General features: G+C 40.3%; 1 long non-coding RNA gene and 1 other non-coding gene across 3 annotated transcripts; both read left to right on the top strand.

The window, feature by feature from the left end:
- Nucleotides 1–254: 254 nt before the first annotated feature.
- Nucleotides 255–9,592, top strand: LOC141621552 (uncharacterized). Of its 2 annotated transcripts, XR_012532437.1 has the most exons (4): nucleotides 255–412; nucleotides 1,820–1,906; nucleotides 7,866–7,952; nucleotides 9,374–9,592. It is a non-coding gene; the product is annotated as an uncharacterized LOC141621552 (long non-coding RNA). The 2 variants fall into 2 exon arrangements; XR_012532438.1 differs by lacking the exons at nucleotides 7,866–7,952; nucleotides 9,374–9,592 and adding an exon at nucleotides 3,326–3,885.
- Nucleotides 9,593–25,465: 15,873 nt separating this feature from the next.
- On the top strand, nucleotides 25,466–25,572 carry LOC141624516 (small nucleolar RNA R71). Its single transcript, XR_012534322.1, has one exon. It is a non-coding gene; the product is annotated as a small nucleolar RNA R71 (small nucleolar RNA).
- The last annotated feature ends 234 nt before the right edge of the window (nucleotides 25,573–25,806 follow it).

The raw sequence follows: 25,806 nt of genomic DNA on the forward strand, positions 1-25,806 counted from the left end.
ATTATTTCCGTTAACTAGCCGAGTTTATTTTATTTTCACTCATTAAATTTATTTATTATTAATTCCGTTTTATTACTGAAACTTTTACTAAAAACCGATTTTTATTAACTCGAGACGGTTTTAAAAACGAGCGAAATTACTTAACGATGAAGAAACGTACGTATAATTAATAGCGAGGCAAGCAAGCTCGTCATTTTTATTATTATTATTATTATTATTATTATCCCACGTCCCCACACCCCCTTCATTTCCTTTCTTCCTTTCGCGGACAACAAACCAAAAACAAATCAACAGCAGCAACATCAGTCCGTCATTTTCCGATCATTCAAACCCCAGATCCCGTCTCCATTCTCAACCAAATTCGATAATTTTTGTACCATTAGCTTCCTCGTCCTTTCCTCGTCCTTTTAAGGTAAGAAAGTCTCCTTTTTGTAGTGGTTTCGTCTTTCGCCGTCTTATAAAAGTGTCGTCTTACTCCATAATTATTGTCATATTAAGTAATTTTAATGGTATGATGGTTACATGGCACCAAATTTGATGTTGATCTAGCATTATCATGTCGTTAGATGAACTTTAAGCATAAACAAGGAAAGCTTTAATCTTTATGATGAAATCGGTGTATTAATTCGGTTTATGTGAATGATTGTGCATTAAATGTAAAGATGAGGAGCTATGTGTCAATGTTGTTGCTTTAGGGTGGGTTTTGACTCAGTAACTCATGGATTATGAGGTTTGACAAATTTTGGTAATTGAATAGTAGTACGAGATATGTATATTGGAACTAAGTTTGTGTTGGTACGGAATAGCTGCTGTTGGTAATGGCACTTTAAGCGAGAAACTTGGTCATTAAGAATGGAGGATTATAATGAGGACCAAAGCATTTGAATGTATCAGCTTATGCATTATGCTAAGAAAAATTAGTCAGCTGCACGTTATTATTGTGGTAAGTAATATTGAGGATTGAACTTTCTTCTTTCGGTTGTTAAGCTTTTGTTGATAAGCCGAGGTGAGATAAGTTTGGTATTGGTGTAGCATTGATTAATCTTGATTAATGATGGATTGGAAATAATCTGAGTTGTTTGCAATTAGCGGCTAATGGATCGAGGATTATTGGTTTATGTGAAAGAAAAGTTTGGTAACTGATTGATCTTGACTTTATGGTCATGCTAGTTGGTAATTACACGTAGACTCGTATGGTCATAATTTGGGGAAATTTTCATAATTGAATGTTCATGTGGTGTTGGTTTGAGACGGTTTTATACAAGTTTTATTTATCCATTTTGAGAAAAGTTGGTACCTTTGGATTCATGGTGAAGTGGGTGATTATGTTGGGTAATTTAATTGGGTGAATACTATCATTTTAATGCTTAAAATTTCGTCTTAAGACGGTCACAAATGAGCTTCTTTAATAGTGAAAATGGGTTTTGTCGAGCAGTTTTAGCGGGCTGTTTTGACGGGTTTCTTTATGTTAATTTGAACCAACCTCTTTGCTAACGTCTCAAGTACATGTACATGTTGGGTTTGGGCCTTTTGTTTGGGTAGTATCTGTCGTGGTTTGGCCTAGGAAGCCGTCCTAAGACGGCTGGACAGTAGGGTGTAGCCTGGCCGTGGCCTACTGCAGCCTGTCCGTGGCCTGCTGTAGCCTGGCAGCAGCCTAGCAGTAGCTAGCTTTGGCCTGGCAGTGGCCTGGCCGTGGCCTAGGCAGTGGCCTGGCTAAGACGCTAGTTTGGTTTATTTAAAATATAATTAAATTAATTTACGTCTCATATTTTATATAAAGATAATTCGTTAATATCGTCCTTTCACATAATTATTTTAGGTGGCTCATATGGGGTTGAAGATGAAGAGTAATTTTGGGGTTTTAGAAGCTTTCTCAAGTTTTTACTTGTCTCTTTGCTAGCGTAAGGTAACTATTCCGAGTTACTCGACGAATTAATGTCACATTAGTAGTTAATGTGTGCATGTTGTTTGATAAGTGTTTAGGTGAATGAATAATGTTAGGATCGTTTACAAAATGAAATTGTAATTAATAGGCTCAAATGAATTTTATGGTGATAATTGTAATGTTTGGTTGATTGTCCAAAAACCGAGCCTTAGTCCCTTTGGTCGATGCGATGTCGGTTAATTGAGTGATTGGTCGGACCGCAATTTGACCGTGCACTGTCGCAGGTGGGGTTGCGGGTAAAAATTCGGTTGAATGAATTAGATAATCGACCTTTTTCTTGTTTTAGGCCATTTATTATATCTTAGGTTCACATGTATAGTTGATTGTATTTAATAGTATCTTATATTGTAGAAATGGCCCTAGTTTCCCCTGAAGCCTTTAATATGGTTACTATTGTTAGAATTAGAAATTAGTATTGAATTCTTATTGAGGAACTGTTGGATTGTATGCTGTAAATAGACATTTATATAGCCTTTCACATGATAGAATGTTAGCATTTAGGTTGGTAAGTAGGACTTTTTGCCCTCTTAAGGTTAAGTGGGTGTCTTACTTGACTTGTGTGGTGAGTCTTGTGTGGTGTGGGCTAAAGTATTCAAGCTGGGACTAGCTGTGACTAGGTCCTAGGTGAGTATTTCGGCCTTCATCGTAGATAGGTCTTTATAGTCTCTGACGAGTATATGTTCACTGCTTGATAGCCTTTGTGTTCCTGACTAGTGGATGTTTATCCAAGTTGGGGCATGACCTCAGGTACTAATTTTGATAGTATGGGGTCAGCTTAAGTACTAGCCGACCCTTCGGTGGTGTCCTTAGGGTACTCACTTCACTTTGTTTTAAAAAAGTTGTGAGTCTTGGGTGCGGTGGTGTGTATCCGCATGTCTAGGTCTCTTGTGATTTTAGGCTAGGGTTGTGTTGTCTCTTGGCCATGTTTTCTTAATAGTAACCGCTGAGCCAAGATACCGGTTCGATTACCTTCCCTACCTCGTGGTATAGACTTGAGTTACAAAGTGACTATTGACCGTACTAAGAACTTATGCCTGTCTTTGATATATTGCCCTTTCTTGTTTGATGATTCTATGAATCATAGAAGGTGAGATGCAAGCCGGCTATGGTTGATAGAGTTTGGATTCTGGATGTTATGTGATTCACATGATAGTGTAGTATGAGTCGGTCTAGTTTTCACATGCTAGATTTGTGTTGTTATATTGTTGTTCACATGATAAGCACGATTGTCTAGCATCTATATGCTAAGGCAGTGTGTGATTCATATTCATATTCTTATGTTTACATGTTATATTAATTATGACATTTCGTGGCTGGGAGAACTCGGAGTTACTCCCCACTGACTGTGGCTTTCGTATTTGTATAAAATGCGATTGACAGGTAGGTGATGCATATATGGGGTACATGGACGAGCTAGCGAGCAAAGTAACCTTGGGACCTAGACTGGTTTTATTTCATTGTGACCCTTAAACCTTTTTATGTCACATACATTTTAGGGACATATGTCTCCCTCTTCTATTTTGGGTTGTATCATTATATATTTTCTTATCGTTAGCGGTGTTAAGTATTAGATTGTTTGCAATTGCAGGTTATGGCATCCTCCTCCTGGAAATGTTTGTGAATGGTTTAGAAAAGTTTTAAAAAATGACAGGTTTTAATTAGTTGAACCAATTACAAACATATCCTGTCAGTTTTTCTGTAGAATTACGTGTTTACTTTTCCGCGATAAATGAGGGTGTCACAGTTGGTATCAGAGCATATTTGCTCCCGACGCACGTTTGTGCACCCCACTATAAATAACTTGACCTTAAAATAATAAACTTGAGAGATGGGTAGGATGGGTAGATTTAGGATCTTATGTTGTAGTCTCTTTGTGTTTGCTCTTTGTTAGGTACTAACCTGTTTGTTGATTGTCATTTAATAATTGTTGCGTTCTTGGATCAATGACCGTGAGCTTATCTATAGCTAATGGGGTTATTACTCTTATAAAAAAAAAAAATTTTTGAACTAAAGGTTTTGAAAATATTTTAATGTTTTTCACTGGTTTTAACGTCAATTAGTGTTAAAGCTTGTTATTGGAGACGTCTGATAATTAGTTTTATCATTTGTTGGTGTAAAAATGTATTTTTATGTCTCTGAATTGGAATATTGATGTTCTTGAGTGATCGCCAAGAGTATCTCCGTTCCATTGAAAGGACACTTATATTTTACGAAGATCAAGATTTGGTGCCTAATGCTGAAGATTGAAGATTTGTTCAACCTTTGAAGAATGCTTCTACTTCCTTGAATATGTTTCTCGTTCTTTGTGTATCTCGCCTTATTCTTAATCTCTTTGTGCCTATCCTTCTTTTAAACTCTCTATTCTTCTTCCTAGGAAGTTACATTTGTATCCTCCCAACTTGTCCTTTCACCCTTGCTAATCATCCCTTAACGCCATTTGATAGCACTCTTTCTTGTGGGGTGTTAACCTTGGTTGGATTTGATTCTTAAGTATAAAAGTTTACTCGTTATTTCCTTGTCTTGAATACCTCCCTAATTCTAATATTTCTTGCTGGTTGTTAACTAGTTATCTTTATGATTCGACTCTTTTAGTCTCACACCCTGACATGTTGCTTAAGTTTCCTTGTTGTCTAAATTCCCTTTCTCCTCGATCATAAGCGTTACCGTTCATACCTCCTTTCCTCGCTTCATCTTGCTCCTCCTTTAAGTTTGACACTCGTATCTTGTGAAACTCTATCTTTGACATCCTTGTAAATTTGACTTCAGTCTTTATCCCTAGAAAGTTCATCATATCTCTTTTGTTGGTTAAGCTTGAACCCTCTTAGCATACTTGTATCTATGATGTCTAACTTACTTTTCATTTCACACAATTTCTAAATATTTCAAACTACTATTTTTGGTTCGTTGTTAAAAATTTATGTTACCATTACAAAATTTTCCCTACTTGTAAAGATTTGGAAAATGAAAATTCGATTTGATTCTCTAATTGTTCTTTGAGTATAGACTTCCTTATCATGGTTTTGAGTTGCTAAACCGAGATTTCTTTAAATTTTATCCAATTTCTGTTAACTTTGATCTATTTATGACTTCTTTGTCAAAGTTTAATATTGTATTTCCGGAATTTAACTCCCCTTTTAGTTTAAAGGTGAAACCTTTATTTCTATTTTGACTTTTTGCAAAAGAAAATTTGAGTAGATTACCTTTCTCTTATTTTGATTTTAACGTTGATCGGATGTTAGAACTAGTTATTGGAAACGTTTGATAACTTGTTCTACTCTTGTCGACGAGTGATTTTCGGTTTTAAATTTGTCTCTGACTTGGAAAGTTAGCGTTCTTGTGTGCACGACAAGAGCAATTCCGTTCCATGAATGAGACTTATATTTTTGAAAACTCTTCATTAATGTTTTTGAAGGTATTTTGATTTTCGATTTATACAAATGATTTGCCTTTTGACCTTATCTTTGATTTGGAATGAGATGTTCTTGAATACGTAACGAGAACACTTCCGTTCCTCTGATGAGAGTCTGGTTCTGTCGGAAAATTTTAGTTGAAACTTTTGAAAGAATTTTGATTCTTACGATAAATAACCTTTAAAATGTTTTGGTTACCGATTCCAATTTCAGTTTTATTTTTATAACTTTTCATTTATACTTTCAAGTTTCGAGGACGAAACTTTTTAAAAGATGGGGTGATTGTAACACCCCGTATTTTAATAAGTTGGATAAAATTCTTTTAATTGCTACTTTATATTTAATTTCGTTGGTTAACAATTTATATATTTATTTTCTCAGCTAATTAATTAATTTCATTATAATTCGTTACGTTAAATTTAATAATCATTAATAAGTTTATTTAAAGTTAGTTCGAATTTATTAAAGTTAGTTCGGGTTTATTTATTTAATAATTTCCGTTTCTTTACGAGTCCTTATGAAAGTTGTTTTAAGTAAACCCGAGATGGATTTTGGGAACAAAACCGTCCAATTAGCTATTTTGAGCTTATTTCACTAAATTAGCAATTTTTATTAATATCCGTTAGTTTTGTAAAAAAAAAATCGCTAATAATTCCGATTCAAGCTGATATCGTATTATTTCCGTTAACTAGCCGAGTTTATTTTATTTTCACTCATTAAATTTATTTATTATTAATTCCGTTTTATTACTGAAACTTTTACTAAAAACCGATTTTTATTAACTCGAGACGGTTTTAAAAACGAACGAAATTACTTAACGATGAAGTAACGTACGTATAATTAATAGCAGGCAAGCAAGCTCGTCATTTATTATTATTATTATTATTATTATTATTATTATTATTATCCCACGTCCCCACACCCCCTTCATTTCCTTTCTTCCTTTCGCGGACAACAAACCAAAAACAAATCAACAAAGAAGAACATCGATCGTCATTTTCCGATCATTCAAACCCCGGATCCGTCTCCATTCTCAACCAAATTCGATAATTTTTGTACCATTAGCTTCCTCGTCCTTTCCTCGTCCTTTTAAGGTAAGAAAGTCTCCTTTTTGTAGTGGTTTCGTCTTTCGCCGTCTTATAAAAGTGTCGTCTTACTCCATAATTATTGTCATATTAAGTAATTTTAATGGTATGATGGTTACATGGCACCAAATTTGATGTTGATCTAGCATTATCATGTCGTTAGATGAACTTTAAGCATAAACAAGGAAAGCTTTAATCTTTATGATGAAATCGGTGTATTAATTCGGTTTATGTGAATGATTGTGCATTAAATGTAAAGATGAGGAGCTATGTGTCAATGTTGTTGCTTTAGGGTGGGTTTTGACTCAGTAACTCATGGATTATGAGGTTTGACAAATTTTGGTAATTGAATAGTAGTACGAGATATGTATATTGGAACTAAGTTTGTGTTGGTACGGAATAGCAAATTTTTTGTTGGTAATGGCACTTTAAGCGAGAAACTTGGTCATTAAGAATGGAGGATTATAATGAGGACCAAAGCATTTGAATGTATCAGCTTATGCATTATGCTAAGAAAAATTAGTCAGCTGCACGTTATTATTGTGGTAAGTAATATTGAGGATTGAACTTTCTTCTTTTCAGTTGTTAAGCTTTTGTTGATAAGCCTGAGGTGAGATAAGTTTGGTATTGGTGTAGCATTGATTAATCTTGATTAATGATGGATTGGAAAAATCTGATTGTTTGCAATTAGCGGCTAATGGATCGAGGATTATTGGTTTATGTGAAAGAAAAGTTTGGTAACTGATTGATCTTGACTTTATGGTCATGCTAGTTGGTAATTACACGTAGACTCGTATGGTCATAATTTGGGGAAATTTTCATAATTGAATGTTCATGTGGTGTTGGTTTGAGACGGTTTTATACAAGTTTTATTTATCCATTTTGAGAAAAGTTGGTACCTTTGGATTCATGGTGAAGTGGGTGATTATGTTGGGTAATTTAATTGGGTGAATACTATCATTTTAATGCTTAAAATTTCGTCTTAAGACGGTCACAAATGAGCTTCTTTAATAGTGAAAATGGGTTTTGTCGAGCAGTTTTAGCGGGCTGTTTTGACGGGTTTCTTTATGTTAATTTGAACCAACCTCTTTGCTAACGTCTCAAGTACATGTACATGTTGGGTTTGGGCCTTTTGTTTGGGTAGTATCCGTCGTGGTTTGGCCTAGGAAGCCGTCCTAAGACGGCTGGACAGTAGGGTGTAGCCTGGCCGTGGCCCTACTGCACTGTCCCCGTGGCCTCGCCATTCTTTAGCCCGGGCAAAGACCTAGCGTAGCTAGCCTGTGGCTGGCATGGCTTTGGCCGTGGCCTAAGCGGCCTGGCTAAGACGCTAGTTTGGTTTATTTAAAATATAATTAAATTAATTTACGTCTCATATTTTATATAAAGATAATTCGTTAATATCGTCCTTTCACATAATTATTTTAGGTGGCTCATATGGGGTTGAAGATGAAGAGTAATTTTGGGGTTTTAGAAGCTTTCTCAAGTTTTTACTTGTCTCTTTGCTAGCGTAAGGTAACTATTCCGAGTTACTCGACGAATTAATGTCACATTAGTAGTTAATGTGTGCATGTTGTTTGATAAGTGTTTAGGTGAATGAATAATGTTAGGATCGTTTACAAAATGAAATTGTAATTAATAGGCTCAAATGAATTTTATGGTGATAATTGTAATGTTTTGTTGATTGTGCCGAAAACTGAGCCTTAGTCCCTTTGACTGATGCGATGTCAGTTAATTGAGTGATTGGTCAGCCGCAATTTGACCCGTACCTGTCGCAGGGCTGGGGTTGCGGGTAAAAATTCGGTTGAATGAATTAGATAATCGACCTTTTTCTTGTTTTAGGCCATTTATTATATCTTAGGTTCACATGTATAGTTGATTGTATTTAATAGTATCTTATATTGTAGAAATGGCCCTAGTTTCCCCTGAAGCCTTTAATATGGTTACTATTGTTAGAATTAGAAATTAGTATTGAATTCTTATTGAGGAACTGTTGGATTGTATGCTGTAAATAGACATTTATATAGCCTTTCACATGATAGAATGTTAGCATTTAGGTTGGTAAGTAGGACTTTTTGCCCTCTTAAGGTTAAGTGGGTGTCTTACTTGACTTGTGTGGTGAGTCTTGTGTGGTGTGGGCTAAAGTATTCAAGCTGGGACTAGCTGTGACTAGGTCCTAGGTGAGTATTTCGGCCTTCATCATAGATAGGTCTTTATAGTCTCTGACGAGTATATGTTCTTTGCTTGATAGCCTTTGTGTTCGACTAGTGGATGTTTATCCAAGTTGGGGCATGACCTCGGGTACTAATTTTGATAGTATGGGGTCGACTTAAGTACTAGCCGACCCTTCGGTGGTGTCCTTAGGGTACTCACTTCACTTTGTTTTAAAAAAGTTGTGAGTCTTGGGTGCGGTGGTGTGTATCCGCATGTCTAGGTCTGCGCAGATTTTAGGCTAGGGTTGTGTTGTCTCTTGGCCATGTTTTCTTAATAGTAACCGCTGAGCCAAGATACCGGTTCGATTACCTTCCCTACCTCGTGGTATAGACTTGAGTTACAAAGTGACTATTGACCGTACTAAGAACTTATGCCTGTCTTTGATATATTGCCCTTTCTTGTTTGATGATTCTATGAATCATAGAAGGTGAGATGCAAGCCGGCTATGGTTGATAGAGTTTGGATTCTGGATGTTATGTGATTCACATGATAGTGTAGTATGAGTCGGTCTAGTTTTCACATGCTAGGACTATGTGTTGTTATATTGTTGTTCACATGATAAGCACGATTGTCTTGCATCTATATGCTAAGGCAGTGTGTGATTCATATTCATATTCTTATGTTTACATGTTATATTAATTATGACATTTCGTGGCTGGGAGAACTCGGAGTTACTCCCCACTGACTGTGGCTTTCGTATTTGTATAAAATGCGATTGACAGGTAGGTGATGCATATATGGGGTACATGGACGAGCTAGCGAGCAAAGTAACCTTGGGACCTAGACTGGTTTTATTTCATTGTGACCCTTAAACCTTTTTATGTCACATACATTTTAGGGACATATGTCTCCCTCTTCTATTTTGGGTTGTATCATTATATATTTTCTTATCGTTAGCGGTGTTAAGTATTAGATTGTTTGCAATTGCAGGTTATGGCATCCTCCTCCTGGAAATGTTTGTGAATGGTTTAGAAAAGTTTTAAAAAATGACAGGTTTTAATTAGTTGAACCAATTACAAACATATCCTGTCAGTTTTTCTGTAGAATTACGTGTTTACTTTTCCGCGATAAATGAGGGTGTCACATTCACGATATATAATTCCCCGCTGAAAACCCGTTACTCGATGGAGTAGGCAACTTACTCGATCCAGTGGCCTCTACTCGATCGAGTGACTAAGCTACTCGATCGAGTAGCCTCCGTTAGATCAAGTAACAACAACTCCAAAGTGTTAGAACGTCACAAGGAAAACTCGTAAGGTTTCTGAAGGTTTAGATAGGTGTCTAAGGTCAGTCAACGACGGTTAACGGGTCTCTAAAAGGACAGGTATTACATCGCCTATCCGTGCGGGTCGTTTAAAGTCCGTTAGACTACGTACAAAGGCTCGCCAGCCATAAGAAGGAGTCATACCCGAGGCATCTTTGGGATACGTCCTTGAGTTATTTCTTGTTTGCAGACAAATGCTCGCCAGCCGTGTTGCGGATATGAAGTGGCTCGCCAGCCGCTTTGCGGATATGAAGTGGCTCGCCAGCCGCGTTGTGGATATGAAGGGGCTCGCCAGCCGCGTTGCGGATATGAAGGGGCTCGCCAGCTGCTTGCGGATATGAAGGGGCTCGCCTGTCACTTTACGGATATAAAAGGGCTCGCCAGCCGCGTGCGGAATGTGTTACGTTTTAAGGCTCGCCAGCTATGTTGAATGTGCGTTGTGAGGCTTGCCAGCCATGCTGATTGTGTTGTGTTTTGAGGCTCGCCAGCCGCGTTGAATGTGCGTTTGCTGATTGTGTTACGTTTTGAGGCTCGCCAGCCATGTTGAATGTGCGTTGTGAGGCTCGCCAGCCATGTTGAATGCACGTTGTGAGGCTCGCCAGCCATGTTGAATGCGCGTTGTGAGGCTCGCCAACCATATTGATTGTGTTGCGTTTTGAGGCTCGCCAGCCATATTAAATGTGCGTTGTGAGGCTCGACAGCCATGTTGAATGCGCGTTGTGAGGCTCACCAGCCATGTTGAATGTGGTTGTGAGGCTCGCCAGCAATGTTGATTGTGTTGCGTTTTGAGACTCGCCAGCCATGTTGATTGTTGATTGTCTATTGATCGACTGTGGGAAATAACCGCGTTGGATGGGCCTATTTCGAGAAGTTGTTTGAGTTAGCGCGCTCTGCGAGGGGGCCTCCAATATCCTGTTAGGGAATTTTGGTGTTTATATTGAATTTTTGTGGCGCCGGAAAGGGATAGGCTAGTGAGCCTGGCTCCCGTGGTCGCCGGTGATTTTGAATCTCGAAGAGAGATAACGGTTTTTATTGTCGTTCGTTTTGTAGAAAAAGGACAGATGTGTACTCGGTCGTTTGAAGGGTGTTTGGGGAGGACGATTTTTTTTCGTACTCTCTCGTTTTGAGATTTGTGTAGGGTAGTGAATTTCACTATCCCCTTTTTGAAGGTTTGACGGCTTTTAATGCCGCTTGTTTGAGATTTGAAAATGTTGTTGAAAATTTTGTGAGAATAACGAATTTGAACCTCACTATTGATTTTCTGTTTGAAAGATGAAGGTTTTGATTGCCGTCGTTGAAAATTGAGAAAATAGTGAATTTGAATTTCACTATTTGTTTTTTTGAAAAATGACGGTTTTTTAATGCCGTCGTTGAAAATGTGAGAAAATAGCGAATTTGAATTTCACTATTTGTTTTTTTTTTTTTGAAAAATGACGGTTTTTAATGCCGTCGTTGAAATTTGTGAAAATAGCGAATTTCAATTTCGCTGTTTTGTTTTTTTGTATTTGGAAAATGACGGTTTATATTGCCGTCGTTGAAGATTTGAAATTTGTGGAAATAGCGAATTTTGAATTTCGCTATTCCTTTTTTGAAAAATGACGGTTTTTATTTACGTCGTTGAAAATTGAGAAAATAGTGAATTTGAATTTCACTATTTGTTGTCTTTTTTGGAAAATGACGTTTTTAATGCCGTCGTTAAAAATTGAAGTTTGTGTGGGAAATTGGGCCAAAGCCCAAAATTTCGCTGAATGAAACAGGGAACACCCCATTGAGGCGCGAGCTGTTGTGCGAAGGAAGGGAGCTTCCCTATTTTCTGTAAAAAGACGCGAGAAGCCTAAGCTTCCCATTGTCATCGTGTTCCTCGACAATCATCACAAAAACCCGATAAAATCGCCATTTTTGATCTCACGCCTTGCTTGTTTCCGTGCCATTGACATCATGTCATCTCAAGGTATGTAAATCCTTTTGAATCCATTTGAATTTGTTTGTCTTTTTGTTAATTGAATTAGGGCAAAACCCTAAGTTTTTGAAAATTGAATTGGGCGTTTTTTATTAGCCCATTTTCGAGTGAAATTGATGATTGTATTAGGTTAGAAACCTGTTTAGGAGTATAGGGGTGCTTTTAGTCTGCATTTTGGTCCCCGTTCTTGCTCCCTATGCTCGAAAAACGTGAATGAGACAAGGAAACCGTCTTATTTCACAACGCCAAGTTTGTTTGTTTGAGTTGTGTGCCCCACTAGGTTGTATTGTAGTCGGGGAAGACTGTGTTTGCCATATTGAACCTTCGTTGCATGTTGTGGGCAAAATTTTGAGTTTTGCCTTTTGGGACGGTCTTATGTCTAACGAAATAAGCGTCTGTTTGAGCTCAAATTGAGTCAGTTTGTCTTGAAATGGACTTTAACGGTAGTTTAGGTCACTTTGAGACGTGATTAAATCACATTGTTTTGTTGTGGTCGTATTTTGAGTTTTTGACCTCTTTGTGCCCGAATTGGTGTAAAATTGCCTTTTGAGCTGTGAAAAATACCTAATTGTGTCGGGAATTTTTGTTGTTTATTTTGTGGGCCTTGAGGTGTTGGACGGTTTTTTTTGAAATTTTTGTTGTTGTTTGGACTCGTCTTTTACTTGAAAAGAAGGGAGAGTCGGTTTTTTTGCGGTTTTTGTGAAGTGTTTTTGTTGTTTTTATTGGTTGGGTTTGGGTGGGTTTGCCCTTGTTTTGTTTTGCATTTGAAGGTGTGTTTGTTTTTGGATTTGTCCATTTTGTGCCGTCGTAATGCCAAAATTTCGGCTAACGTTTTTGTTTTGTCCTGATTGCAGGGGAGTGTTTTGGGCCTACTGGGTTCGTTGTTGAGACCTTAGAGGTCTTGTTTGGGACCGGGCCGGTTAGTAATCCGGGGAGTGCACCTAAGGTGGTGGTAGAGGACGCTTCCGAGGAGGAGGAGCCTACCGAGAAGGCTGTTAGTGTTGAGGGAGCCACAAAGGTTCGTAAGGAGCCCGTTGTTGGGACTGATGGTGTTAAGGGAGCTGCTAGGGCTCGGGAGGAGCCTGTTGTTGAGGCTACTGGTGCTGGGAGGGCCCAGACAGGGTCTGAGGCTGGTACCTCTGGACGGAGGGTTAGTACCACTAGGAGGATGGGTCATCGGCCCACTAGACGGGAGCTTCAGAACGTCGTCAGGGTCGTTTAGAGGCCTCCTCCCCGTCGCGTGGAGTCTCGAGGGCAGAAGAGACGGAGAGCGGATGACGCTTTCGTCGTAGGCTGGGATGTTAGACGTGTTACAGCTCCGCGGGGGTAGGCTTTGCGGGCGGCGCCTGCTTGGCCTGTTGCTGCGGCTAGACACTCACATCTCCTACCGTGCACACGAGGGCTTGGTGAATTTACTGCTTCGTCGAGCTTTTGTTATTTTTGTTGTTTCAGACCTGAATAGGTATTCTGACGCTGTTTGTTTCCCAATTTCAGGAGATTGCTACCATGAGGAGGTTCTCAGGCTTCTCGACTTGCTTGGCCTTCTACCACGTTCTCCGGGCCGGTACGAGGGCGTTGATAGAGAGGTCGGCTATGGAGCCGTTGGTAGCGGCTTGGCGTGATATGCCCAGGGCTTCGATTAGGTCGAACCTGTGTCTGATCCGAGCTATGTTGGACCGTTACTGGGACACGACGTCGTCGTTCCACATGGCGTTTGGGGAGGTCGGTGTCACCTTAGAGGACTTTGCCATGATATCGGGCCTCCCCTGTGGCGAGACGCCTGTTGAGTTCTTGGAGACGCCGAAGCGAGTGTTTTCCGCCGTGGTTACGGGTTTGATCGGCAATGTTTTGCCTGAGCTGTCTGACACCACTCCTTACCTGATCGCGAACTCATATGTGAGAGATCACTTTAGGGGGAGAGTGGTGGGCTTTGTTACGGCGCCGTTGGCGAGTCCGGAGGTTGAGGAGAAGGCTGACGCGCAGGAGGCGCGGTTGTGGTTGTGGTACTTCTTTGGTACCACGTACTTTGGTGTCAAGGGTGAGCGCTTGTCGACCAATGTACTTCTTTTGCTTGCTGACATGGATGCCTTGGGTCAGTTTGACTGGGTGACGCCAGCTTCGGCGAGTTTTACCCGGTACCTGCACGTTGCGGTTCGTCCGGAGGTGATGGGGGATGGGAGTTCTCCCGCTTTGGTTGGTCCCGGCCTCATCTTGGAGCATTTTGATTTTGATTTGTGGTTTGATTTTTGGATTGGTTTTAAGTTTTGGTAATTTTCGAAAGAATTTGCTGATTTGTGATTGTTGTGTTTTGTTACAGGCTTGGTTGTACGCTTACTTCGTCCCCCTGCGCCCGGGGACGAATGGTGGCGTTTTTTCGGTTTATCCCGCTATGAGGGCTTGGACGGTGGTTCGAAAGAAGTCGACCAAGTCGACTTACGAAGTCTGCAGGCTACGGGTGAACGCCCTCCGAGTTGGTGACGTAAGTTGTTGCTTCCTAACTCTTTTGTTTTGTAGAAACGGATTGAGATAGAATGACTAGGTAGCCTAGAAAGCCCCCAGTTAGTTGATTAGCTTTTCCTTGAGTGCAGTTTGTCGGGTGGCCTTGGGAGCACTACACAGGCATGCCGGTTGCTGTCAGGGAGCGTCTGCGACTTCGCAGCTCCCAGCGTTTGTACCTTGAGACGGCGATCGAGCGGGTTTGGTACCTAGGCGTGCGTTTAGCTCGTCAGTGCTTTAGTGAGACCTTTGTGGTTCCAGTCGATCCGCCTAGGGTATTGTTCTAGGAGTCGACACCCGACAAGGTTTAGGAGCACCTTCACGGTCAAGGAGGTGAGAAGTTGTTGTTACGGGAGGCCAACTACGACACCTTCCGCTTGTCGAGGCTTGCCTGGTACCCGATTGAGGTATGTTTTCCTCTGTTCTTTGTTTTCAGTGCCTCTTTTTAATAGAAGGATTTGTTACCTTCGATGTAGATCCATATTGTAGGGCGTCGACACGTTGATGAGGACCCAACCCCCAGTTTTCCCGACACAGACCACCTTTCAGGGGCCGGGTGGTGAGGAGCTACAACTGCACCTGCCAGAGCCTGTTGTCGTTGAGGTGACCGACGCTAGCATAGAGTGGAGGTTGACAGTTCTGAGGGTGAGTTTTCTGATCTGAATACTCCTCCTCGTTTATATTTTGCTTTGTATTTTTGTTGTATTGAAATACCTTTCTAGTTGTAGGTGTCGACCCCTAGTCATCAGGCTTTGTGGCAGATGGCTAACCGGTGGAGGGCACATGCTGGTGACCTGGCTGCGAGGGAGTCTCGTCTTGCGCAGGTGCTTTTTGTTGGTTGTTTTTGTGTGTTTTTGTGTTGCCTTTCACGTTTAGATCTTAACGACCTGTATTGTGTTTTGCAGGGTACTGCGGATCAGGCGGAGCTTGCTCCGGTCCGTGCTGAGTTGGACGCAGCGAGGTCGATGATCGAGTCACAGGGGCTGGGGGATCATCAGTCGGGACCAGGAGCTGAGGCGTCGCGAGGACGGGTTGCGGAGCCGAGATGCGGAGATTGCCTCTCTCAGGGCTCAGCTTGCTGCGGCGGAGGAGCTTCGCGTCACGATTGAGTACGAGATGTTGGAGAGTTCTCCGGAGAGGGGGCCCGATCAGGAGGTGGTGTCTCCCTTGGCCGCGACTCCTCGTAAGACCGAGACCGGCCCACCGGGAGGCGTTGAGTAGTTGTAGTTGTTTGTCCGTGTTTTGGACTTTTGTTTGTACATATTTATATTTTGCGTGAGGCGGTTTGTATATATGTGTTTTTGGATTGTGGTTTATTTTTGTTTGGCTTTTTTTTGTGTTGTGTTTTGGAGAAGCATTGTCAGCTGCTAGTTCCCCTTTGCTTTGCACTTGTTACTGCATTGTTAGTGTAGAAAACAAGCAACAGGTAGCACATACGCATAAACGTAAACACGCAAAAGCGTTTGATGAAAAAAAAAAATAACCACGATGACTCGTAGTTAAAATTTGAAATTTAAATTTTGTAAATTCCGCGACAGGTCGTCACGTTTGGATTTTTCGAATGAAATTGATTTGAAATTTTGAGCAATTAACTCGTGTTTGAATTAAATTGCATCGAATTTTGCTGGAAATTTATTTGTAACTCGAAAAACTAAAACTCAAACCGTCACGGGTGAATTTTAAAAGATATTTTTGCGAGTGTATTTGATTTGGTTTTTGTGAGATCAAGACTCAGATTTGCAAGAGCTTGAATTTTTGAGAAAAATTGACGTCGTGTTATCAATTTTTGATTTTGTGGAAAATGTGAAAAAGCGAAAAAATTTCGGAATTTTCAACTGACATGGAAACGATCCGTCGCGGATCGGGGCGACTAGCCCTTCCCTCTAAAAAAGAAGAGAAAAACCCGTATGCTTAAAGCTGCGTCATGGAAACCGTGTCGGATTTCGTAAAACGCAAAAACAAGGAAAAGTGAGTGTGAGAAAACACAAAAATTCCTGGATAGGCCCGAAGAGGCGCGAGTCCTGCGGCGGGAGGATTTAGGTGTCAGGAAAAAACACAACTTGAAAGGGACAAATCAAGGTGCAGATCCTGAGAACCAGCCCAAAGAGGCGCGAGGCCATGGGCGATGGAAGGGAGCTTCCCCTTTTTTCGGAAAAAAATCGCTGATTGTTTTGTATAAATAGGGACGTTTGTGCTTCATTGTTTCATCACCCGAAACACGAAAAAAATCTCCACAAAAACCCTTCTTGTTCTTCCACAAAATTATGCATGGATGCTTTCGAAAATAGGTTGCGACATTGGTGTCGGAATTTGTCACCTCCCGAGAAATATCAACTCGTTGTAATGGGAGTTTGACAATTGTTGGTGCTTCGCCAAGTCAAGGTGCAATCCTCGTTCCTTGAAGCATGCTCTCAGTTTTGGGATTCAAAACATCTTGTTTTCGTTTTCCCGAAAGGTGAAATTTGTCCTCTTGCCGAAGAAGTAGGCGCCATTGGTGGATGGCCGAGTTGTACTCCGGTGCTTCCCCCGACTCGGTTGTGTTACAAAGAGACGTTTCGTTCAATGTTGGGCTTGTCAACAACCCAAGTCAACTTTCTCCTTGCTCCCCATGGTGTGTGATCGGTCCGTTTCGTGTTCACAAATAAATAGATGTGGTCGTTGGTCACGGTCGAATCAAAACACAATTTATAGCTTAACAAGCAACTCTACAATTAGTAAAGAGGCAAGTAAAGGTCGGATCCCAAGGGACGGGAGTTGAAATGAGATTTCTATTGTAACTAGCGGTGTCTAAGGGGTGTCACAAATTGGGTTGATGTAGAAGGTTACTAAACTAGAATAACAATGAAAATAAACAAGCAAGATGAATAAAAAGGGGTGTAAACAATTGATTAAAGGCACTAGGGTGTCATGGGATCATAGGGGAATCATGGGATATGATCATACAAACATGTTCTCAACTTATAAGCAAGCAATTATTGTTGTGATGGATTGAGTTGGGTTATATCTTACAATCCTAGGAAAGTTTGGGTCCCGGAGCCGAATCGATTATATTGTACAACACCTACAAGTCGACTTAATCTTCCCTACTCAACAACATGCATGGTCTAATGAGACTCGAGTTGGGTTATGTCTTACAAGTCTCATTGAAAAGATAGGAGATGATAGTAAATGCAAGGATTCATAGGCTTAGCATTTCATCAAGTATAACATGTGCATGAGTTGAGATCAAAACAAGCAAGCAAATAAAGCATGAAAGCATATTAATTTAAGCATGAATCATTCCCCATGTTGGTTTCCCCTAATCACCCATTAACCCTAGCTAAGAGACTACTCACTCAGTATCATGTTGATCATGCTAGCAAGGTTGTCAATCATACCAACAATATGAAACATGATGAATAAATGAAAGTAATTAACAATAATTAAAAAGGGATTAAGAGATTATACCTACTAATGATTCCAATAATAAAGCAAGAATAATAGAAGTACTTGAATGCTAGATTGAGAGGTTGTCAATCCCCCAATAATAACCCAAATAATCTTCAATTACCCAAAATAAAGGATGAACAAAAGAGAGATTAAAGAACTAAAACTTGGATTAAAACTTGATTAATACTTGATTACAATATTGAAGAGAGATTTGATTGATATTAACTACACTAATTATTGATAAGAAGAACATGCTCCTCTAATTAGCCTAATGGAGTATTTATAGTGAAAATTAGGGAGGATGCATTAGGGTTAACTAAGGGCTAAACTAGTAATTACACTTTTTAAGTTGAGCAAGGAGGACCCGGTATTTTCTGAGAGAAGGGCTTCTCTTTTCGTAGCTTGAAGAAGGCAATCCGTCTTTGTGAAGAAATCCGAGGCGGAATAAGGTCGGGACGGCCGGATTTAGGCGATGGAATCCGGCGGATTCTGGGAATCCGGACGGATTGTTGAGGGGAATCCGAGCGGATTCAGGTGCGGGACGCTCGGATTTGTGCGGGGGTGGATGGGGCGGATTCTTTGGCAATCCGCTCGGATTGTCGATCAACATAGTAACTTCTTCTTTTCTTCCCTTTTCTTCATAAATTCCTTGGGGATTTCCTTGGGGACTCAAGGATCTTTCCTCAACATTGCTCTTCTACTATGATATGTACAAAGGCCTTCTAATCTTATCTCTCCTTGATGCTTGGTCATTGAGTTCGATCAATTTAGTCTCGTTTTGCCATGAAAATGCAAGATTCTTACTCCTTTCCTACCAAGGGATCAAAATCTCAAAGAATATGCAAAACAAAGAACTAAAGATAAGAAATGACCCAAATAAGCACTAAAAAGCATGGAAACAAGGCTAATTCGGGGGCTAAATATGCGCCAATTATGGTCACATCAAATATCCCCAAACCGAACCTTTGCTCGTCCCGAGTAAAGAGGTGACAAAGACTAGGACCAATACTAACCTATCCTAATAATATAGCCGATATGAGACAATTAGCGGGTCTCACTCCGCCCCTTCAACTCACAACAAGACAACCATGAGGTAGGATGCCTTCTTGCAAGGCAAGGTGGGTCTTGCCAAAATGGCGACACATCCAAACATTAAAGCACACAAAAACACATAATGGATGCATCTATAAAAAGAATAGCCACTTTCCTCATCTAAGTGGCGGAAATTATCTACAAGGGAAGCAATTCAAGGGTACACAATCCTTCAAAGATGCAATTTGTTCAAACTACTAAGCCTAGAAGGATACCAATAAATCACCTCCAAGTTGTGTCAAGCTAGGGTACCTTTGTCCTCAATCGTTAAATGCTTTTGTCAAGAGTAGTCTCCCTATGGTGTTAGAAACACTGGAGGATCGCGGAATTCCCCCTCTTGCCTAGACAAGAAGAAGGGTCATCCCCTCTCTACCATGCACAAAAATGGATATGATGGATAAAGGGATCGATAGATATTTGAGTTTCATTTTGGGAGTTTGCTTTTGTTTATGTTTTTCCCCCCAATTTCTTGTGGCATTTGACATTTGAGAACACTTTCTTTGCCATTTCTTTTTGATTTTTGGCATTTCAATACTTGACAACTTTTTTGCATTTCGTTTTGAACATTTTCAAAGTCACCCCAATTAGTAACGAGGGTGCCTTGTATTTGAAGCTTAGGAGTTCTATTTTTGCTCCTTTTTTTCTTTTGATGCATTTTTGCAAACTTTCTTTCACTTTTCATTTCATTGAACTCAAATTGATTTCTTTTTGTGCCCATTCCCTTTTGTTGACAAAAATATGGTAGAACATGGATGATGGATGTATGGGTGCATGGTTTCAAGGGTCACCTTGGAATAAACGGTAGCCAAGGAGTTATCACACCACAAGGTACTCTTGACTCGGCCTTAAACCATGGGTCAAAGGATACTAGCATGACACATCCTAGGGTGTTTTACAAATATTCTAACAAGCAAAGTCTTAAGAACAAAGGGCATCTACTAGGGCCTATATACACTTGTCAAGCTTCCCAAGTAGACGGTTTCGCAAAATTTTTTTCTGACATGCAAACTACATGCCATGATGCAACTACCATATAAACATCCTAATGCATATGATTCTACCAACTAATATGACAAACAATCTAAATGCAAGTCCTAAGTTCACATTGTTGTACCGCATCAATCAAAATGAAGCCACATAGTCATTAACATAAAGAGGAAAAAGGAGATTGGAAAGATCATACCATGCGGTCTTCCATATCCTCATGTCTCGGATGTGGCGTAGTCAATCAATGTGAACAAGGATAAAACAAACACTATATATACAAGACAATATATACAAAGGAAATGAACTTGTTTTTGGGTTTTCAATTTTTTTTCAATTTTTATGATTTTTGAAATTTTTCAATTTTTATGGGTTTTTTGAATAAGAGTTAAATGTTAGAATTCCCATCCCCACACTAATATGGGCATTGTCCTCAATGGCCAAAATGATGGAAATTATGCAAAGATGATGCATGATTTCTATACTAAATGCAATTCTACACTAAGTTACACTACATGATGCATGGTTTTTGTTATGACGGAGAGGATAATTTAGATTACCTCCCGTTGCGTATGCATTAACTTCCCCAAACCGAGTGAGACACTATTGCTAATGTCCAAGGATGGGTATAGTTCATGCACACACTATGCTATGCATGAAACTAGTTTGTCATTTTGGATTTTACAAATGGGAACAATAGAATAAGAACACCTCAATGGTACCGAGGTGTGAGTCCTTTGATGTTGCTAGGACTACTCCAACAATGATCAAAATGAAATAAAATACAAAGAGACAAGACACAAACCATGGGAGTGTAGGAGTCTCCAAGGCTTGCTAATCTTCCATCATGCTATCATCATCATCACTTCCCTCATGAGAAGTGGTCACATTGCCACTTTCCTTGTCATTTGCTTCTTCACTTTCTTCCTCATCTTCACCATTTCTTTCTCCATCTTCACTTGCATCTTCCTCAATATTATCATCAACTTCTTCATCATTTCCAACAACCTTATTGTCTCCCACCACGTCCCTAGATGCACCCGGAAATAAGACTTCTCTATCCGCCCAACTAGGCAAAGGACAAGATGGATCAAGGAGTCCTTGCCTAGCTAGATGTAGGAGGGGTGGATATTGAGCCAAATACGCATTTTTCCGATCTTCATGGGCTTGCTTGTGCATTGCTTGCATGAGGAGAGTCACATAGTCTTTCCCAATTTCAATTCCTTTCGGTTTGAACTCTTCATACTCATAGGGGTAGGGTGGTATGACAATGGAAGAGGAGGGAGCTTCAAGATCACCCTTTTGTTGTTGAATGATATACTCGGCTTCTTCGGAAAGGGGAAGTAGATAATTGGTCCGGTGGACGCTTAGGTGACAAATCTTCGAGGGCAAGGTGAACGATCTAGCTTCACTAGTTAGCCATCCATACTTAGTGTCAAGGGGGTTATGGGCAACCCACTTGAACTTGTGAATCATAATATGCATATCAATAAGATGGCCACCTTCCTTTGCTTTGTACTTGCTATCCTTATTGAAATTAGGATCAAAGTGCTTGGCTAGGAGTGTGACTAGGCCGCCATTGACAATAACGGTTGTGCCCTTCTTCCCATTATCAACATTAAGCCATCTTTCTACCAAGAGCCTCAAAGAATTGTAAGGCTTGGTATGAATTCTTCCGATATTCAAAGCCGATTCAAGGAGAATAAAATCGAGTCTTGTGAAATGATTGGTGTCTTTCCTAGCAATTATGGTATTTCCCACAACCTTGTGACGTACTCTTATGCCCGGATGATGGACCAAAAGAGCACGACATGCATGAAAATCCTCAAATTTCTTCCCGGAGATTGCCTCCCAAAGAGGCTCGGGGTCATACTTTCCATAATGCTTAAGATAACTTGATTCATCACTAAGACCCAAAATTTCACCCAATTCCGTAAAGGTAATGCGTCTACTAACATTAGCTAGACGAAACTCGAGATTTTCTCTATTCTCAACTTTGGTGACTTTTAAGGAACTTAAGAATTCCAAGACAAGGGAGGGGTATGTCAATTCCTTTGTTTCAAACAATTTCTCCAACCCCATGGCTTTGAAAAAGGCTTTTGTTTGTTCAAGAACACCCAATTTTTCCAAGGCATCTTTACATATGAATTTGGTGGATTGAATAGATTTCATAGCAAACTTGACAAAGGTATTTCTATGGGTATCAGAAATAAAAGTTACCTCCGGATAATGCAAAAGTTGATTAATTACCGGAGTAGAAGGTGTTGATGGTCCCATAGAAGGTTGTTGTTGTTGTTGCACTTCCAAGTTTGGTGTTGCCACCACCATAGCCAAAGCTTTCTTTGTTTGAAGAGCCTTTTGCCTTTGTGAGAGTGCCTTAGCCTTTGGTGCCTTTGTTGCCTTTGTTGCACCCTTAGTCCTTGCCATTGATGAGCTTAACCAAGAAAAGAGTGAAAAATCTTCAATTTGTAGGATGCTCAAATCGATTTGAAGGTGAAAGGCTTTGCCTTTATGAAAACAAAAATCGACTCAAAGGTTGAAGATTTTGTTCTTGGTTTTGATTTTTGTTGAAGAAGGAGTGATTAATTTGTTGTTGGAAGGGTGGTTTGATTTGTTTTTGTTGAATGTTGTTGAGGGTTTTTGTTTTTATGATGGAGGGGATGAGGGTTTTGATGTTGTGGGTAGTGTTTATGAATGAATGAATGAATGAATGAAGGTGGGAGGGGTTTTAAAGAGGCCGAAAATTTCAAAAGCTGCGGGGGCAATCCGTGCGGATTAGGCTCAATCCGTGCGGATTTTGCTTCTTCTACCTTTGCAAAAGCTCGCCTAAAGACGGGCGGATTTGGTACAATCCGCTCGGATTTTTTGAACACGGACGGGCGGATTTCTCCAAAGACGGACGGATTTTTCCCGAAGAAATTTGCTTGTTTTCCTGTTGCAAAGACGGGCGTCTTTTTCCCGGACGGACGGATTCTTCGAGACGGGCGGATTTTGAAATCCGCTCGGATTCTTTTTGATCAAGAAAATTTCAAAATTCAGCTCGATTCAAGACGGGCGTCTTTTTGCGGGGACGCTCGGATTGCATAAGACGGGCGGATTCTTGGGAATCCGCTCGGATTCGTCCTCTGTGTACACGGATTCAGTTCCACCCGTGCACAGCGCATTCCCTTTATCATTCTTCCATTCTTTCTTTCAAGTCTTGTGTTCTTCTTTGTGAGGGCACTACTAAGGCATGGATAGCCTAGGCAATTGCCATCCCCACACTAAGGTAAAGCACTACACATCAATTGAAATTGTTAGTCCCTCCCTCACTTCTCTCTTACATGACAATTATTTTGATCAAAGTAAATAAAAATCCAAAGATGACAAAAATGCAATACAAGAATTGAAATGTAAGTTAGGGAGTTAGAAATATTTACAAGTGGTGGTTTAGGGAGGACTCCACCAAACTCTCATTCTTGATGAGATGTCAAGGGGGCATGTTCAAGGTGTTGTTGATGTTGCTCAACACCTTGAAAAAGTAATCAAAAGCTTGTTCATTATTATGGTAGAGGTCCTCAATAGACCGTGGCCCTTGTTGTTGATCATGATCGATGGCATGTCCAATGTAGGGATTAAAAATTCCTTCAAACTCGTCGTCCCAAAGACCACAAACTTCATTGAGTTGATCATTGAAAATCTCTTGCTTAGATGGAGACAACTCTCCCAATTTCTTCTCTTGGCCAATGAGGCCATCCTCTTCTTCCTTGCTTGATTTTGATGAGCTTTGCAAGCTCTCCTTGTCATAATTCACTTGCTCTTTGAATGGAGCATCTTCAACTTTCTTCCTCCATTGGAGTTCCGATTTCTTCCTTTCATCTTTTTCGGCTATAATGGTCAATCATGAAACACGGCTCATGCAAACGAGGAGCTCTCATAGTCTTGTCAAGATTAAAAGTTATGCTTTCATCTCCCACTTCTAGAGTGAGCTCTCCATGTTTCACATCAATCACCGCACCGGCGGTGTGTAGGAAAGGTCTTCCTAGGATGATTGGAATGTTGGAATCTTCCTCCATATCAACAATGACAAAGTCCACCGGGATGAAAAACTTCCCAATTCGCACGGGGACATCTTCCCATATCCCTAACGGTGTCTTCGTCGATCTATCGGCCATTTGGAGTGTGATGTTGGTGCATTTAAGCTCTCCTATCCCCAACCTTTTACTTACCGAGTATGGCATGACACTCACACTAGCCCCTAGATCACATAAGGCTTTGTTGATCGTTGTGTCGCCAATGGTACACGGTATTGAGAAGCTTCCCGGATCCTTTAACTTTGGAGGTGAACTCCCTTGAAGTATTGCACTACTCACCTTAGTGAAGGCGATAGTCTCAAGTTTCCGGATCGACTTCTTCTTTGTGAGGATATCTTTCATATACTTCGCATAGGCCGGAACGTGATTGATTAATTCCGTGAAAGGAATTGAGACTTCTAAATTCTTCACAATTTCCATGAACTTTCCAAGTTGATCATCAAATTTGGGCTTGGCTTGACGACTTGGAAAAGGAAGTCTAATCACAATGGGCTCCTTCTCTTTGGCCTTGTCTTCACTTTTCTTTGAACTTTCTTCTTTTGTTGATTCTCCATCTTTGGAGTTTTGCACAATTTCTTCCTTTTCACGAGCTTCCACAACTTCATCCTCAACTTGCTTCTTGATTGCTTCATACCTTGTACCACTTCTCAAGTGAATGGCACTAACCGTTTCATGTCTAGGGGGATTACTTTGAGGTGGTAATTGCCCCTTTTGTCTTTGTGAGCTTGAAGATGCTAGTTGAGTCAATTGTGTTTCCAACATCTTGGTGTGAGCTAGAATGTTGTTGATGGTGGTTTCCTTTGCTTGGCTATCTTTTTGCATTTGGGTGAAAAATTCTTGTTGATTCTTTTGCATTTGGAGGACCGCTTTTTGGACATCAAAACCTTGGTCATTTTGGTGATTGTATGGATTTTGATTTTGGTAACCTTGGTTTTGATTGTAAAAGGGTCTTTGATTTTGGTTTCTCATGGGTGGTGGAGTGTATGTTGTTTGAGGGTTTTGAACATTTTGGCTTTTGTATGAGAGATTTGGATGGAACTTGGTGTTCTCATTGTAAAAATTGGAATAAGGGGTACCACTCTTGTAAGCTTGGAAAGCATTAACTTGTTCGGTTGTTCCCCTACACTCACTTGGGTCATGACCAAAAGTTCCACATTTCTCACATATCCCACTTGGGATTGATGAGGATGCCGTCATGGCATTGACATGATGCTTCGATGATTTTGAGTTTTCCTCAAGTCTAGCCATAGCTTGTTCAAACTTCAAGTTGATTGTGTCAATGTGAGCACTAAGTTGAGCACCCAATTGAGTAACGGAGTCCACTTCATGCTTTCCTCCTCTAGTAGTCTTGCGAGGTCTACTATATTGTGAGTTATGGACCGCCATTTCCTCAATCTTGTTCCATGTTTGATTGTCATCAACTTCGGTGAACATTCCATTTGATCCCATATTGAGAATGTTCCTAGAATCTTCATATAAACCATTCCAAAATTGTTGCACCAAAAACCATTCGCTAAGTCCATGGTGAGGACATGAGCGACAAATAACTTTAAACCGCTCCCAAGCTTCATACAAAGACTCTTCATCCCTTTGCTTAAAACCCGTAATTTGAGCTCTTAGCATGTTGGTCTTTTCCGGTGGGTAGAATTTTTTGTAGAAAGCTAGAGCCAACTTCTTCCAAGAATCTATTCCAAGGGTGGCCTTATCAAGGCCCTTCAACCATTGCTTTACGGTGCCGATTAAGGAAAAAGGAAATAAGACCCATCTAATTTGGTCTTGAGTCACGCCTGTTTGAGAGATAGCATCACAATAATCGCAAAAGGTTTCCATATGAGAATGAGGATCCTCACTAGGCAT

Source organism: Silene latifolia, chromosome X (assembly GCF_048544455.1).
Source record: "Silene latifolia isolate original U9 population chromosome X, ASM4854445v1, whole genome shotgun sequence".
NCBI classification, from domain to species: Eukaryota; Viridiplantae; Streptophyta; class Magnoliopsida; order Caryophyllales; family Caryophyllaceae; genus Silene; species Silene latifolia.